Source organism: Rhinopithecus roxellana, chromosome 7 (assembly GCF_007565055.1).
Source record: "Rhinopithecus roxellana isolate Shanxi Qingling chromosome 7, ASM756505v1, whole genome shotgun sequence".
In the NCBI taxonomy this organism is placed as follows: Eukaryota; Metazoa; Chordata; class Mammalia; order Primates; family Cercopithecidae; genus Rhinopithecus; species Rhinopithecus roxellana.
Window position 1 is genome coordinate 112,800,840 of NC_044555.1, and position 14,568 is coordinate 112,815,407.

The window sequence follows — 14,568 nt, forward strand, 5'->3', positions numbered from 1 at the left end:
AACAGATTAAGCATCAAAAAAATACATCAAAATAATAAGAGCCATTTATGACAAACCCACAGGAAACATCATATCGAATGGGCAAAATGTGGAACCATTCATCTTGAGAACCAGAACAAGATAAGGATGCCCTCACTCCACTCCTATTCAACATAGTACTGGAAGTCCTAGCCAGAGCAATCAGGCAAGAGAAAGATGCCTCCACGTATGAAAAGAAGTCACACAATCTCTTTTCCTTGATGATATGAATCTATACTTAGAAAAATTTTAAAGATGCTGCCAAAAGGCTCCTAGAAATGATAAACAACTTAAGTAAAGTTACAGGATACAAAATTAATGTACACAAATCAGTATCATTTCTATGTATCCACAACATCCAGGCTGAGAGTGAAATCAAGAACACAGTCCCCAAAATGTAACAAATCACCACTAAAGAACTTACTCATGTAACCAAACACCACCCGTTCCCCAATAACCTGTGGAAATGAAAAATTAAACAAAAATAAAGAACACAATCCCACCTACGATAGCCACAAAGAAAATGAAATACCTAGAAATACACCTAACCAAGGTGAAAAGTCTCTACAAGGAGAACTACAAAACACTGCTGAAAGAAATCAGGAATGACATAAATAAATGGAAAAACATTCCATGCTCATGGATTGGAAGAATCAATATCATAAAAATGGCCATACTTCCCAAAGCAATTTACAGATTCAGTGCTATTCCTATCAAACTGCTAATCACATTCTTCACAGACTTAGAAAGAAAAACTATTCTAAAATTCACATGGAACCAAAAAAGGGCCCAAATAACTAAAGCAATCTGAAGCAAAAAGAACAAAGATGGAGGCATCACACTACCCAACTTCAAACTATGCTATAAAGCCACAGTAAACAAAACAGCTTGGGTGGCTGGGCAAAGTGGCTCACACCTGTAATCCCAGCACTTTGGGAGGCTGAGGTGGGCAGATCACTTGAGGTCAGGAGTTTGAGACCAGCCTGGCCAACATGGTGAAACCCCGTCTCTACTAAAACATACAAAAATCAGCCAGGTGTCATGGCGGGGACCTGTAATTCCAGCTACTGAGGAGACTGAGGCAAGAGAATTGCTTGAATCCAGGGGCAGAGGTTGCAGTGAACTGAGATCATGCCATTGCACTCCAGCCTGGGTGACAGAGTGAGACTCAGTCTCAAAAACAAACAAATAAAGACAGCTTGGTAGTGGTACAAAAACAGATACATAGACCAAAGGAACAGAATAGAGAGCTCAGAAATAAAGCCGTACAGCTACAACCATCTAATCTTTGACAAGGCCAACCAAAACAAGCAATGGGTAAACAATTCCATATTCAGTAAATGGTGCTGAGATAACTGGCTAGCCATATGCAGAAGACTGAAGCTGGACCCCTACCTTTCTCCATATGCAACAATTAACTAAAAATGGATTAAAGATTTTAATGTAAGATCTCCAACTATAGAAATCCTGGAAGAAAACCTAGGAAATACTCTTTTCGACATTGGCCTTGGCAAAGAATTTTTGGCTAAGTCCCTAAAAGCAATTGCAACAAAACCAAAAATAGATAAGTGGGACCTCATTAAACTAAAGAGCTTCTGTACAGTAAAAGAAACTACCAGCAGAGCAAACAGACAACCTACAGAATGGGAGAAGATATTTGTAAACTATGTATCTGACAAAGTCCTAATATTCAAAATCTATAGAGAACTTAAATAAATTAACAAGTAAAAACCAAATAACACCATTAAAAAGCGGGCAAATGACATGAACAGACACTTTTCGAAAGAAGACATACAAGTGGCCAACAAATATATGAAACAATACTCAGCATCACTAATCATCAGAGAAAAGGAAATCAAAACCACAATGAGATACCATCTCACACCAGTCAGAATGGTTATTTCTAAAAAATCAAAAAACAACAGATGCTGGCTGGCAAGACAGCAGAGAAAAGCAAACACTTATACACTGTTGGTGGAGATGTAAATTAGTCCAGCCACTGTGAAAAGTAGCCTGGAGATTTCTGAAAGAACTTAAAACAAATCTGCCACTGGACACAGCAATCCCATTACTGGGTATGTACCCAAAAGAAATTATTCTACCAAAAAGACACATGCATTTGTATGTTCATCACCGCAGTGTTCACAATAGCAAAGACATGGAATCAACCCAGGTTCCCATCAATGGTAAATGGGATAAAGAAAATGTACGACTCCTATTCAACTTAGTGTTGGAAGTTCTGGCCAGGGCAATCAGGCAAGAGAAAGAAATAAAGGGTATTCGATTAGGAAAAGAGGAAGTCAAATTGTCCCTGTTTGCAGATGACATGATTGTATATTTAGAAAATCCCATTGTCTCAGCCCAAAATCTCTTTAAGCTGATAAACAACTTCAGCAAAGTCTCAGGATACAAAACCAATGTGCAAAAGTCAGTAGTATTCTTACAAACCAATAACAGACAAACGGGGAGCCAAATCATGAGTGAGCTCCCATTCACAATAGCTTCAAAGAGAATAAAATACCTAGGAATCCAACTTACAAGGGATGTAAAGGACCTCTTCAAGAAGAACTACAAACCACTGTTCAATGAAATAAAAGAGGACACAAACAAATGGAAGAACATCCCATGCTCATGGATAGGAAGAATCAATATCGTGAAAATGGCCATACTGCCCAAGGTAATTTAGAGATTCAATGCCGTCCCCATTAAGCTACCAATGACTTTCTTCACAGAATTGGAAAAAACTACTTTAAAGTTCATATGGAACCAAAAAAGAGCCCGCATTGCCAAGACAATCCAAAGCCAAAAGAACAAAGCTGGAGGCATCACGCTACCTGACTTCAAACTATACTACAAGGCTACAGTAACCAAAACAGCATGGTACTGGTACCAAAACAGAGATATAGACCAATGGAACAGAACAGAGTCCTCAGAAATAATACCACACATCTATAACCATCTGATCTTTGACAAACCTGACAAAAACAAGAAATGGGGAAAGGATTCCCTATTTAATAAATGGTGCTGGGAAAACTGGCTAGCCATAAGTAGAAAGCTGAAACTGGATCCCTTCCTTACACCTTATATGAAAATTAATTCAAGATGGATTAGAGACTTAAATATTAGCCCTAAAACCATAAAAACCCTAGAAGAAAACCTAGGCAATACCATTCAGGACACAGGCATGTGCAAGGACTTCATGTCTAAAACACCAAAAGCAACGGCAACAAAAGCCAAAATTGACAAATGGGATCTAATTAAACTAAAGAGTTTCTGCACAGTAAAAAGAAATTACCATCAGAGTGAACAGGTAACCTACAGAATGGGAGAAAATGTTTGCAATCTACTCATCTGACAAAGGGCTAATATCCAGAACCTACAAAGAATTCAAACAAACTTACAAGAAAAAAAACAACCCCATCAAAAAGTGGGCAAAGGATATGAACAGACACTTCTCAAAAGAAGACATTTATGCAGCCAACAGACACATGAAAAAATGCTCATCATCACTTGTCATCAGAGAAATGCAAATCAAAACCACAATGAGATACCATCTCACACCAGTTAGAATGGCGATCATTAAAAAGTCAGGAAACAACAGGTGCTGGAGAGGATGTGGAGAAATAGGAACACTTTTACACTGTTGGTGGGACTGTAAACTAGTTCAACCATTGTGGAAGACAGTGTAGCGATTCCTCAAGGATCTAGAACTAGAAATACCATTTGACCCAGCCATCCCATTACTGGGTACATACCCAAAGGATTATAAATCATGCTGCTATAAAGACACATGCACACGTATGTTTATTGCGGCACTATTCACAACAGCAAAGACTTGGAACCAACCTAAATGCCCATCAGTGATAGACTGGATTAAGAAAATGTGGCACACATACACCACGGAATACTAAGAAGCCATAAAAAAGGATGAGTTCATGTCCTTTGTAGGGATATGGATGCAGCTGGAAACCATCACTCTCAGCAAACTATCGTAAGAACAGAAAACCAAACACTGCATGTTCTCACTCATAGGTGGGAATTGAACAATGAGAACACTTGGACACAGGAAGGGGAACATCACACACCGGGGCCTGTTGTGGGGTGGAGAGAGGGGGGAGGGATAGCATTAGGAGATAGACCTAATGTAAACGACGAGTTAATGCGTGCAGCACACCAATGTGGCACATGTATACATATGTAACAAACCTGCACGTTGTGCACATGTACCCTAGAACTTAAAGTATAATAATAAAAATAAAAAATAAAAGTAAAAAAAAAAAAAAGAAAAGAAAATGTGCTACATATACTCTATGGAATACTAGGCAGCCATTAAAAAGGAATGAAATCGTTCTTTGCAGCAACATGCATGGAGCTGGAGGCCAATTCTAAGCAAGTTAGTGCAGGAACAGAAAACCAAGTACCACATGTTCTCATTTATAAATGCGAGCTAAGCATTGAGCACACATGGACATTAATATGGGAACAACAGATATTGTGGACTACTAGAGGGTGCAGGGAGGTGGGGAGGATTAAAAAAAAAAAACACCTATTGGGCACCATGCTCACTATCAGGGTGACAGGATCTGTACTTTAAACTTCAGCATCATGTAATATTCCCACATAACAAATCTGCATATTTACCCCCTTATCTAAAATTAAAGTTGAAAAAAAAATGAAACAAAATGATTGAGCTTCTCAATAGCAACAGTGGATTCTAGAAACTAATGGAAAAATAAATACAAAATCGGGGAGAAAAGGTTTTTCAGCTTGGAATTTTATACTGCGTCAGACTCTCAAACAGAAATGAAGGCTGTCAAAGACATTTTCAGACATAATAATAATTATTATTAATAAAGTTTATAACCCATATAGAGAAGTTAGTAGACAATGTATTCCCCCCAAAAAATGATGAAGTAAATCAACGAAGAGCAAGACAATGAATCTAGGAAATAATGATCTGATATAGGAGCACAGACAAAGGGAATTTCAGAAAGAGATGTACAGCTAGCCTGGAGAGCAACCAGCTCAGATGAAAAAATGAGGACACAGGGCTCTGGGAGGGAGCTGCTCCCATTCCTTTCTACCTCTTTCTCACCAAGTTTGGTGAGTTTTCATTAGGACCTTTTTGGGCCCCTCAAGCAACTTCCAAGAACCTTGCTTATCAGAGAGAAAAAGGGTTGGAGTTTCCAGCCCTTTCATTCTGAGAAGACCTCTAGGCTCTTCACATAAACAGTCCCACTTCTTCTCCAGAAACTTTCTACCTCCACAAATAAACACTATAGAGCAAGAATAAAATGTGGTTTTGCCTCACTAGAGACCCTGCTTTAAAAAAATGTGAGAAACATCACCATATTCTTTTGGAAGATCGCCCTGAAGACCTCCCATTTTTCTTTGCTCTCCAAGTCTACATCCCCCCGGCTACCTTCTGGGGATCAAGGTAGTTCTTGGTCTGGAAAATTTGCGTGCTTAAAAAGAATTGGACACAAATAATGGAATGGTCTTTTACCCACTGAAAATAATCTGCTGTCCAAATTTATAAGCCAATCATATGCAAGTTCACAAGGCAATTTCTCAAGTCCTAATCACTATAGGGCTCAGAGACTGGGGCCCATAGATTCCATAGGAACCACACCAAGGTACAGCCATCCCGTGAAGCCCAGGTGCACACCAGATTTGTTATACTAATACTTCCAGGTTTACAGTGGTGAAGTTTTAATCCAGAGTTGAGAAATTTCCACCTGCCTTTACTTGGGAATCCTAATTGTTTTAGAAGAACCCGAACAGTAGACAAAGAACTGTCAGAGAAACCCAAAGCAGGTTATTGCACTCTGTATGGATGGATACACCTTTACAAGAACTGCACTGTGTCCTGCAACTCATTGGTCCTAGAAATGGGGGATTCTGGGGAAAAGGGGAAACAACACAAGAATGAAAATGACTGGCTATGGGGGATGCTATCTATAAAAATATTCCAAGACTGACCCACTCATTGCCCCAATCCATTTCTTATATTAGTCTAAGGTAAAGAAATCCTTACCACAAATGTTTGTCCTTAAGGCGGTCACAGCTTATTCTGTTTCCTCGGCCAAAAGAATGTACAATACTCTCTGCCTGCTCCAAGAACAAAAGCCTTCTTGCTCTTAACATGAAAAAAAGTTTCAAAGCCAGTCTGATGTCAGCAACTAAAAGTGTAGAGAAGCCTTGACTTGAAGTAGAATCCAGAAACAAAATTATAAATCATACACTGTATCACAGTAGAGGAAGGAGACCTAATTTTTTTTTTTTTTATTTACAAGGACAAATCTGGAGAAACAGAACGCCCACTCAAGAGTTAGCCCGACAGTTTGAAAACAAAATACTTTTGCACAAAATGCAGAAGAAGCTGGGTATGTCTTTTTTTTGTACATGACAAAAATTATATGGTGTACAATATGATTTCTGATGTATGTATACATCCTGGAATGGCTAAATCAAGCTAATTAATACTTTGTTTACCTCACATATGTATCCTTTTTCTGGTGGGAACATGTAAAATCTACTCCTTTAACAGTTTTCAAGTATACAATATATTGTTATTAACTATAGTTATCATGATGTACAATAGATCTCTTGGCAGGGCGCAGAGGCCCACACCTGTAATCCCAGCGCTTTGGGAGGCTGAGGTAGGTGGATCACTTGAGGTCAGGAATTCGAGACCAACCTGGCCAACATGGTGAAACCTCATCTCTACTAAAAATACAAAAATTAGCTGGGCGTGGTGGCAGACACCTGTAATCCCACCTACTCAGGAGGCTGAGGCAGAATTGCTTGAACCCGAGAGGCAGAGGTTGCAGTGGGCTGAGATCACACCACTGCATTCCAGCCGGGGCAATAAAGTGAGACTCCGTCTCAAAAAATATATACAAATAAAAATATGAAAAAATTAAAAAAAAAAACAGATCTCTTGAACTTTGTCCTCCTGTCTACGTGTAATGATGTATCCCTTGATCAACATCTCCCAAAACCCTGCCCCATCCTCTGGAAACCACCATTCTACTTTCTGCTTCTATGAGTTTGACTTTTTAAGATTCCCCATAGGAGTGAGATCATGCGGTATTTTTCTTTCTGTGTCTGGATTATTTCACTTAGCATAGTGTCCTCTAGGTTCATCCGTACTGTCACAAGTGACAGAATTTCATTCTTTTTTAAAGGCTGAATAGCATTCCAGTGTGTGTGTGTGTGTGTGTGTGTGTGTGTGTGTGTGTGTATACCATATTTTCTTGAGGTTGCTTCCATATCTTGGCGATTGTGAATAGTGCTGCAATGAACATGGGACTGTAGATATATCTTTGACAGACTGATTTCATTTTCTTTGGATATATACCCAGTAGGGGCATTGCTGGATCATATGGTAATTGATCATATGACCATAAATGCCTGGATTTTTTCTGGGCCAAAACATCCATACTGTTTTCCATAATGGCTGTACTAAAATTTACATTCCCACCAACAAAGGCTCCCTTTTCTCCACATCCTCACAAGCACTTGTTATCTTATGCTTTTGATAACTGCTACCCTAACAGGTACAAAGTGTTCTCTAAATGTGGTTTTAATTTGCATTTTTGTGATGATTAGTGATATTGAACATTTTGTCATATACTGGTTGGCCATTTGTATGTCTTCTTTTTAAGAAATGTCTACTCAGGTTCTTTGACCATTTTAAATTGGGTTATTTACTACTTCTTTTTGCTGTTGAGTTCTTTATATATCTCGGGTATTAATCACTTATCAGATGTATGGTTTGTAAGTATTTTTCTCATTCCTAGGTTGTCTTTCGACTCAGTTGTTTCCTTTGATGTACAGAAAACTTTTTAGTTTAATGCTATCCCATTTGTCTATATTTCCTTTTGTTGTCTGTGCTTTTGCGGTCATATCCAAAAAAATCTCTGCCTAATGTCGAGAAACATTTCTTCTATGTTATATATTTATTGTGAATTGACACATAGGAAATACATATATATACACACACACACACACACACGTATCCCGGAATGGCTAAATCATATATACATATATATATATATATCAATCATATATATGTATATATACGTATATATGTATATGTGTATGTATATGGAGTGCAGTGTGATGTTTTAATACATGTATACATTGTAAAATGATGAAACCAGGGTAATTAGCATATCCATGACCTCATGTATTTGTCATATCATTGTGTTAAGAACATTCAGTTTGAGGTCTTACCTTTAAGTCTTTAATCCATTTTGAGTTGATTTTTGCACATGGTGTGAGATGTGTCTAATTTCATTCTTTTGCATGTGTATATCCAATTTTCCCAACACCATTTATTGACGAGGCTGTCTTTTCTCCATTGTGTGTTTTTGGCAACATTTTTGAAGATCAGTTGACCATAAATGCCTGGATTTATTTCTGGTCCAGAAGATCTTTAAGGTATGTCCCAACCTTGATATATATGTAGATAAAGGTGTATATATCTCTCTCTCTCCAGAAAAGCTTATTAAAATACTATCATCCTTACTTGGTTCTTTTTTGTATGTTATCTATATAATTGAAAATGGACATGCATTTAATTTATAACAAGAAAATATAACACATATTTTTTAAAGATACCAAAAATAGAAGTGATCCTTTTAAAACTTAAGTGAGATTATGTCACTCCTTTGTTCATAATATTCCAGACTTCTACTGGAATTCAGAATAAAATCTAATGTCCTTATCATAGCCTACACAGCTCTACATGATCTCATCCTTCCATACCTAATTTCAACTCCTACCAATCTCCCTCCATTTTGGTCACAGTGACCTCCTGGCAGTACCTCCAATATGCCATGAAAGCTCCTATCTCAGGGTCTGGGCATTTGCTGTTCACATGGCCTGGACTCCCCTTCATCCATATATATGAATGGCTCCCTCTCTCACTTAATTCAGTTCTCTGCTCAAATGTCACCTTGTCAGAGAGAACTTCTTTTACTATCATATCTAAAGTAGCACCTGCTATCATTCTCGGAATATCTGCTTTGACTGCATAAACACTAAAACTTTCTGTGCAATATAAAAGATACATTCTTCATGATTAATTGAGACAGAGAAAAATACTTATGAAATACATGACAAAATGCACATATTCTAATGTACAGAATTATAATGAGTAAAAAAGGAAAAAAGATGAGCAACTTAATAGGACAATTGGTGAAGGAAGTGTAATTGACAAAAGAAGAAAAGAAGAAATACAAACACCCACATGTACATGGAAAATCTATTTGAACTCACAAATAAGCAAAGAAAAGCTAATATGACCAAGAGTATTTTTCCTTTAATCCGGGAGTTGGCATTTTTTTTCTGTAAACAGCTAAGATAATAGAAATGTCCCCCTTTGTGGGCCACATATAGTCTTGGTCACACATTCTTCATTACCTTTTTTTCCCTACAACCCTAAAGATGCTGACTGGGTTGCTGACCCCAGATCTACGGGCAGTGAGTGATTAAAGATGGAGAGCACTTAATGCTGCAAATGGGGAGGGTAAACTGGCTCACTGATGTTGGGGGGCACAGATTGATATAGCTTTTCTAAAAGATAGTTTGTCATGTGCACATCTTTTGCCCCAGGAATTCCACATTTTTGATTTTACACCAAGAAGCTAATCTGGCAGGAATGGAAATATTTTTGTACAGAATACATTGCCATGTTATTCATAACAGCAGGCAGGAGGAGGAGAAGAAATTTATATAATAAACTAGGAAATAGTTAAACCATGTGCATGAAATAAATACCACACAGCTATTTAAAACAGTCATATATATCTGAATTAATTAATACAGAACAATCATATGACTTTTTATGGTTTAAAATTATAGTGTGTATAACATAGCTCAATATATACAAAATTATATACGTAAATATGTTGTGTATATATACATATACTTATTCAAAAAAATATGGTTACCTCAGGGGGATTGTGATACTAAGTGACTTTTATGTTTATATTATTAGGTATTGCTTGATTTTGAGCAAGTATCATCAGTATAATCAGAAAAAAATAAAATTCTTATTGAATTTAGCAAAATCTCAGGTCAACTAAAATGGACTTTTGCCTGAAGTGCAACAGTTTTCTAAACTTATTCTTACAATATAATAATGCTAGATATTTTTCACAATTTGAACAAATAGTTTTTATGAGTTTTGTTTGCTTTCTGGTTTGTTTCTTGTACCAGAAGGACAAAGTTACTCATTAACTTGTCTTAAAAATATTCTTTTGGGAATTCTATGATTATGCATTTTAATCTCTGTCACCTCTTTTCTCCAACTCTCTGTCAACACTAATTGGCATCATACTGGTGTTATATTCCCAACCCAGGACACAGAGAGTGGAGGTACAAGAAAATCACCCCACTGACCACTGTACAAGAGAAGTTAGGGAGTGGAAGAGTTGAGAGGAGATGGATAATGAAAGGCATCTGAGAAAGCACTCACGCAGAAAATGCACAGGGAACTTGTGTTCCCACATCGATGTCTTTAATTTGCAGCCAAGTAATACTCAAGTTACTCTATCATGCAAGCTTCCCATATCTGAAAATGCAATTGTAAGTGGACAGAGGCCTCACAGCCCTGGTGTTAGGCATAGCAATTCACTTGTACCATGTTTCACACAAAAGAACAGCTGTTATGGAACAACAGTGCAGATTTCTGTATCAATCAAAAAGGGTTTGCTAACAAAGTTACAACAGGACTTCAGATTAAAGCTGGTACATAGGAAACGGGAGTATAGTACTAAACTGTTCAAACTTGCTACACTTTTATTCATAAAGGTTTTATTTTTTATTTTGTCACTTTTTGTAAAACATGCTCATTGTGGAAGACTTGCAAACTATGAAAAAGCATAAAGAAACAGAAAAGCAAACCCCAGCCTTAACTGCATCACTCAGTGGCAACCACAGTTAACATTATGGCTTTTTTTTCCAGTCATTTTGAGATCATACTGTTGATAATTTTGAATACATATTTTTTACTGAGCATGAAAGCATACTCATTTCCCACTGACAATAGATTTTTAATAAGTGTGAAGAAAAACATGTCTAGGCTTTCAATATCAAACTAGTGTTGAAATAAGGTTAACAGATTACAATCGCAGAATTTATTCTTTCATACCTCTATTGTTAAAAATTCCAAATATGAAAGGACTTCAAAAAGTTTGTGGAAAATAAAATTTAAAGATAAAAATTAAAATATAAGCTTTATTTCTCAACATAAGCTCCATAAAGACGAAGATACTTTGGTAAATGATGATACCAGCCATTTAGAAAAGAACTCAGGGTCCTGGGAGTTTAATGATGTCAATTTAGTCTTTTTGACATTATTAACAGAAGAAAAATGGGTGCCCTTTACAGATTTTTAAGATTAGGAAACAAACAAACCAAAAAGAGTCAGAAGGTGCCAAATCAGGACTGTGAGGTGGATACCTAATGATTTCCCATTAAAACTCTCACAAAATTGCCCTTGTTAGATGAGAGGAATGAGCTAGAGCATTGTCATGGCAGAGAAGGACTCTCTGGTGAACCTTTCCTGGGCGTTTTTTCTGCTGAAGCTGTGCCTAAAGATGTGCTAAAGATGTTGTTGTTCTTTGGCCCTCCAGAAAGTCAGCAAGCAAAATGCCTTGAGTATCTCCATGCCATGACTTTTGTTCTTGATTGGTCTGCTTTTGCTTTGACTGGACCACTTCCACCACTTGGTAGCCATTGCTTTGATTGTGCTTTGTCTTCAAGATTGTACTGGTAAAGCCATGTTCATCTCCTGGTACAGTTGTCAGGATCTTGATCCCATTTGTTTGAATTGCCATTGAACACTCTGCTGCAGCTGATCTGGGTGCAATGGTTTTGGCGCCCGAGTGGAAAGTTTGCCCAACTTTTATTTTTCAGCCAGAATTTCGTAAGCTGAACAAATTGGGATATCTATGGTGCTGGCTATTGTTTCTTCTGGGAATTGTTGGTCCTCTTCAATTACAGTGCAAACACATTTTTTTCCTTGCAAATTGATGTAGATGGCTGATTTCTTTCTCTCTCTCTCTCTTTTTTTTTTTTTTTTTTTTTGAGACAGAGTCTCACGCTGTCACCCAGGCTGGAGTGCAGTGGCACAATCTTGGCTCACTGCAACCTCTGCCTCCCAGGTTCAAGCAATTCTCCTGCTTCAGTCTCCAGAGTAGCTGGGATTACAGGCACACACCACCATGCCAGCTAAGTTTTGTATTTTTAGTAGAGATGGAGTTTCACCACATTGGCCAGGCTGGTCTCGAATTCCTGACCTCTGGTGATCCACCCACCTTGGCCTCCCAAAGTGCTGGGATTACAGGTGTGAACCAGTGCACCCAGCCCAAAACACTGACATCTAAACATTGGACTAGACAGTGATTTCAATCAAATGGTCAGAAAATTTCTCATTGTCAAAAGTAGAATCTTTGGGGGAAAATATTCAATGTGCCATCAGTGAACACTATGTTACACACACCTTTTGATGACACATCAGTGATTGACATGAAAGTTAAAATTGTTATCCAAATATTACACACATGTCAACTTTAAGGCATGGGAAAAAAACAAGATAAAAATTTGTCATCCCTTTTAAGTTCCAAAATTATCCAATAGAACAGATAATTTAAATGTCAGGAAAAGGCTTTTTTAAAGCTTCCAGAAATACTGACAAATTGCATAAATAAGCTTTGCCTAATATTTTTGTCATTTAAGATGTATTCTTACTTTATTTTTAAAAAAACACTCTGAAGTCTTCATATCAGCTTCACCCATTAAATAATAGTACCATTCAATTAAAATGCAAAGCAAATTTATACTTAGATTTCAGTAGTACATGTTCATCTTTAAAGGTTATAATTTGTTTTAAATAACAGAGCCATCTGTCCTATGATAGCTCACGTGAGCTTAATTATTGGAGAAGTCTAAGAATTTCTCCTGCAAACATGCATCATGCTGAACTGTACGGAAAACATATTTGACTTTGATACTTCTATCTTACAAGGAAATTACACTCTCAAGTTGATTCTCTATATGAATTTAGTATTGAACTCAATATTACATTCACATTTTTCAGTAGTATAAATCGCTAATGTCTGCCACCTTCTACATTAGCTATTATCTATTATATATTCAGAAAGCAGTTATTACTTCTAGAATTTCCTCATTCATGATTGCTGACTTGTTATTGTAATGATTATATTTTTAGTTCTTTCCCATAGACAATTTTCAATATAGAGTTATGTAATTTATTGCAATCAAACAAAGTTATTTATTTGGAATTGATGGTTTGAATGAAATCTTAAAAGGCATGTATATAAAATTAGCAGATGCTACAGACTTTGGAGGTAGCATTATTACCAGAGATTATAGAACCAAGATTTTAAATATCTCAGCATATTGGGATATTTAGATGAAAGTCCAGCATAGCAATGTGTCCACTTGGACCTAAAATTGTTCTTTCTCCAGAATCCATCCATAAGGGAGTATGTCTAGAAGATCTGAAAGACGACTTGGCAGTAGGTCTAGATCCAGAGAAAGGGATTGAATTGCCTCATAGGAAGAAAGTCACTTACGGAACATGTCAAGGCCCACGGACAGTAATTAGGATAATTACTAGAAGGAGAAAGATTCTTAGTATAGTAGGTTCATTTGTTCATTCATTCAACAAATATTGAGGTCATGCTATTTTCAAGACACTATACTAGCCACTGAGCGATATATGGGGAGTAAAAACAGACAAGGCCCCTGTCCTTAAGGAGCTCACAAGTATAATTGGAGGAAATATGTAAGATAATAAAGTATGATGTTATTAATCAAATTTATATAGGGTCTATGCTGTGCCATGTACTGCTCCAAGCATTTTACATGTAGTTTACATCTCCAATCTACAGATGATGAGCCTGACACACAGATATGTTAAGTGACTTGCTCAAGGTCACCCTACTTGTAACTGGCAGAGTCCACATGCTTACCTCCCATGCCATACTGCTTTGGGATAATGGTACAGGTACAGAGTGACAGATTGTGACTCTCACAACTTTTTCTCAGGTGATTTAGTGCCACTAGTTGTTCAGCACTTATTAACTCAACAAACATTTCCTTAGGGTCCCATTGTGTGGCTGGCACTGCACTGGGCAATGAGGATCTACCAATGAACAAGACTGATTTATTCACTGCCCTCAATGGAGCCTGCAGGCCAACAGAGAAGGAAGATATTGAACAAGTGACACGAAAAGGGAAGCACAGAGAGTAATGGAAGCTGATAACCTGGGACTCTGGCCCAATTTCAGGAGGCATATGTCTCCATCACTCAGGTTGTCCTTTGCCTCAGGCCCGCGGGGGAGCAGACCCCATGGTACCTCCTCCTGTTAGACAAACATGGCACTATAGGTCATCTGTGTGAGATGGAGGGAACACAAAGGAAATTGTCTAGGGATCACAAAAGAGATGGAGACGGGGATTCCCCCCATGACACCTACATCTGGAAAGAGAGCATCAATTGCATGGTGG

At 37.5% G+C, this 14,568-nt stretch overlaps 1 protein-coding gene across 2 annotated transcripts in view; it reads right to left on the reverse strand.

Annotated features, from left to right (window-relative positions):
• MCF2 (MCF.2 cell line derived transforming sequence) overlaps positions 1–6,172 on the reverse strand; it is a 122,605-nt gene extending 116,433 nt beyond the window's left edge. The window contains exon 1 of one of the 2 annotated variants that reach the window (XM_010388742.2): positions 6,056–6,160. The gene's annotated coding sequence lies outside the window, so the exon portion shown is untranslated. Of the gene's footprint in view, positions 1–6,055 lie in introns of both variants that reach the window. The other variant, XM_010388743.1, reaches the window with a different exon arrangement.
• Positions 6,173–14,568: the final 8,396 nt, after the last annotated feature.